Consider the following 4,386-nt stretch of genomic DNA (forward strand, 5'->3'; position numbering starts at 1 on the left):
ACTTTTCGATTTTGTTGTAAGAAAAAACACTCACAGTACTATGCTTTGTGTGTGTGTGTGTTTTTCCTCTATGTACCAAGCTTTAGTTTAAATTATGGTTCCAATGAGAATTTTAACCTAAAATACATTGGCCAGCTGATATGTTTCCTCACATGTAACATATACCAGCATAGTTCAGATTTTTGCCTAGTGCTATTTAAGATACTATGTTAATCCATCTAGCTACTAGAAAGTTTGGCTTTGAGACATCTTTCCAACTTCTCCTGTGGTAGCCATGATAAATAGAAACAAGGTATTTCTGTGCTTTTGTCAGAATTCTGACATGCCAATGCAGGTTTGACAATTTGGGCCTTTTCAAATAATGTAACAGGTAAAACGTCTTTATTAAAAATAGTAATATCCTCCACTGCCGCTGCGCATGCCATGGGAGCCATGACTGATGACGAAGTCATACAGAAGCATCTCCTAATTGATGGAGATGGCGCTGGAGATGATCAGAGAATTAATTTGCTAGTGAAAAGTTTCATTAAATGGTGCAACTCTGGATCCGAGGAAGAGGGATACAGCCAGTACCAACGTATACTGAGCACACTGTCCCAATGTGAATTTTCAATGGGCAAAACTTTGCTGGTATATGATATGAATCTCAGAGAAATGGACAATTTTGAAAAAAATTTACAAAGAACTAGAATGTAGCATTGCTGGAGCACATGAAAAAATTGCTGAGTGCAAAAAACAAATTCTTCAAGCAAAACGAATACACACAAAAAAATGCCAAGAATATGATGCATTGGCAAAAGTGATCCAGAATCATCCAGACAGGCGTGAGACATTAAAAGAACTAGAGGCTCTGGGTAAAGAATCAGAGCATCTTTCACATATTAAAGAAAGTGTTGAAGATAAGCTAGAATTGAGAAGGAAACAGTTTCACCTTCTTCTTAGTACCATCCATGAACTTCAGCAAACACTGGAAAATGATGAAAAGCTCTCAGAGGTAGAAGAAGCTCAAGAAACAAGCATGGAAACTGATCCTAAACCATAGACCAACTAGTCACTCACCATTCCCAAGAATATTGAAGTAGTAACATGATCTTAGTGTGTTCAGAATTTGTTGTGCTCTTGAGACATTTAAAGTTTTGGCAGTGAACTACGTTGCTTTTAAATATTAATGCACAGTTCATTCATATTTTTTCACACAAAGGGAGATGACTTCATTATATATTTGTTTTTACTGAAATGCCTTTTTTTATACTTAAAAGATAGGAAGCAACATCCAAAAATGTTTAATGAAATGTTTTCAAGACAGATATGTTAGTGATCGTTGGTATTCTAGGTAGTTTTTAACTAGCAACATTGATTTGCTCACAAAATAAGTGGAAGATAGTAAAAAGGTGGCATTTCTAGGATGTAAGAGAAAATGAGTCAACTTCTGGAAATTGTTACCACTTTGGAAAATGAAGTCCATGAACAGGCTCTCAGAAGGGCTGTGAACTTGTGAAATTATGTACAAAATGCTTGTGGTGTATGCTTATTGTGGGAGAGGTTCCATGACATTAAGAATCACTGATATCAGAGGTAATTACAAGATGCAAAGTAAATCAGTATGTATTACTTTCTAGATCTCTGTCCTTAATACTTGAGCAATGTGGTTGTTAAATGTTTTGTTGAAATGTTTTCTCTCTATCGTTTTGTTCTGTAGGAGTCATTTTCAAGAGTCTTGCAAAAAGGATTTCATGATCTTTTTAAAAAATTAAGCCAGGTCTGATTCAAAAAAAAAAAAAATAGTGATATCAATCATACTTATTTGTTAAGATTTAACAGTCACCAAAGTGTTTTCATATTAAATATACTTTTATAACACAAAAACAATCTGAGCTCAGAAGGCAGATGGATCATTATTTTGCATACAAAAAACTCAGAGATCCAAATGATTCACTCAGGGTCCCACAGCCAATAAGTGACAAAACGAGGTTAGGACTTGCTGCTACTTTGGTCTTCCTAGAGCTTATTCTGCCCCCATGACTAGGTCCAGGGTCCTGTCTTTTTCATTTTCGTCTTACCCCATTCATAGATTAGGAACTAGCCATGTAAGGCAGATAGGCAAGATGAATTTATATTAGCCGGCATTCTCCAGAGAAACAGAACTAATAAGATAAGAATGATAGATAGGTAGATAGATTGGCTTATGCAATTATGGATGAAGGCAAATCCCAAGATCTACAGGGTGTCTGCAAACTGGAGACCCAGGAGAGCCAGGTCCAGTTCAAGTCCAAAACCCTGAGAACCAGGAGAGCTGCTTGTTTTTGCCCACTCATATTAGGGAGGAAAAGCTGCTTTACTCAGTCCACCGATTTAAATGTTAATCTCATCCAAAAACACCCTCACAGATATACCCAAAATACCGATTGACCAAATATCTGGACACTCCACAGACCAGTCAAGTTGACACATAAATTTAACTATCACAAAAACAAACTAGTTTTTTGCTATAATTATATATTTTTTCTATACTGCTTCCCTAGTTCACATAAGCTTCGTTAAAATTAAGCTCCATATATCATGTTGTAAGTAGATGCAATAAATCTTTACAAAAACAGAAACTATATATATGTGCATATATATATATATATATATATATATATTCAAAAGTTATCACTATGGCGAAGCAAAAAAACCTAAAAGTTTACATTATACTCTGTAAAGTATCTGAAAAATGTCATACGAAAAACTGATCCTCTGTGTTCCAAGGGAGAATATATCATAGAACTTGCATGTAGAGATAAAGTGTGACCTAAGATGGACCCTGAAAGACAGATTATAATTAGTTAAATTAAATGAACACAGAAGGCTATTCCAAGCCTAGGAAAACCTGAATACGGTGAAAAGGCACAAATTTGGTGAACAAATTTTGAAAAACTTGTTGGGGACCATCAAGGATCAAATAAGATTGATGAATTAGGAGGGTTATGGATAATATCAACTTTCTCAAATAGGCAGGATTTGATTCAGAGTAAAATGGGATCAACTGATGATTTTGAGTGAAGAGGTAATTGATAAAAGTAGTCAGGTTTCTGAAAAATTTGCTTGAGGTAATGAATAAAATTGATTCAAAAAGGCATAGACATAAAAAGGAAAACATTCATCGATGATAGACACTTAGGTTGCTTCCATCTCCTGGCTATTGTAAATAGAGCTGCAATGAACATTTTGGTACATGACTCTTTTTGAATTATGGTTTTCTCAGGGTATATGCCCAGTAGTGGGATTGCTGGGTCGTATGGTAGTTCATCGGATGAATGGATAAAGAAGATGTGGCACATATATACAATGGAATATTACTCAGCCATAAAAAGAAACAAAGAGAAAAACAAATACCGTATGCTAACACATATATATGGAATCTAAGAAAAAAAAAGTCATGAAGAACCTAGGGATAAGATGGGAATAAAGACACAGACCTACTAGAGAATGGACTTGAGGATATGGAGAGGGGGAAGGGTAAGCTGGGAGAAAGTGAAGGAGTGGCATGGACATATATATATACTACCAAACGTAAAATAGATAGCTAGGAGGAAGCAGCCACATAGCACAGGGAGATCAGCTCGGTGCTTTGTGACCACCTAGAGGGGTAGGATAGGGAGGGTGGGAGGGAGGGAGATGCAAGAAGGAAGAGATATGGGAACATATGTATATATATAACTGATTCATTTTGTTGTAAAGCAGAAACTAACACACCATTGTAAAGCAATTATACTCCAATAAAGATGTTAAAAAATAAAGGAAAACAAATGAAAATTCAGAATCTTTGGCACAAATTTATGAGTATATATAACAGGGTAGCTGCAGGGCGATAAAAAAGGAAGGAAACAAAAACATTACTAAAACAAACAACCATTTGAATATGAAAAAAAGGAAAATTCAATGCCATATCAAGATTTTAAGACAAGATAGCTCAGGGAATGATGGTATCTCTGATACAAATTTAGAACCAGGACTGAGGCTTTGACAACACTCACAGCTAGTGATATATAAGAACAATTAAAACCGAACCAATGAAGAAAGAAAAGAAGAAAGGATCATAAGGAAGGGAGAATCAAATTGGAAATTTTACTTGGAGGAGAATGTGTCAAAAAGAGTAGATATTCCAGAGCGGGGACATAAATAACAGACTTACACACACATAGAAGACAGATTAGTCTGAGGTTCAAAAAGGGAAATAATTGGTAGAACTGTTTAGATAGATTCCTTCTACTAGATGAACATTCTGTACACTAATCAATTGCAGAGGAAAAATTGTCACTGAATTCTAATTGCTAACTTTCACTACTTAATCTCTCTGTGGAGATAAGAATTAGTTATGGAGTGTTTATGTAGATGGCAGTCACC

General features: G+C 35.4%; 1 pseudogene; it reads left to right on the forward strand.

The window, feature by feature from the left end:
- The first annotated feature begins 423 nt into the window (after window positions 1-423).
- LOC131758510 (THO complex subunit 7 homolog pseudogene) lies at window positions 424-1,272 on the forward strand (annotated as a pseudogene).
- The last annotated feature ends 3,114 nt before the right edge of the window (window positions 1,273-4,386 follow it).

The sequence above is a fragment of the Kogia breviceps genome, chromosome 6 (assembly GCF_026419965.1).
Source record: "Kogia breviceps isolate mKogBre1 chromosome 6, mKogBre1 haplotype 1, whole genome shotgun sequence".
In the NCBI taxonomy this organism is placed as follows: domain Eukaryota; kingdom Metazoa; phylum Chordata; class Mammalia; order Artiodactyla; family Physeteridae; genus Kogia; species Kogia breviceps.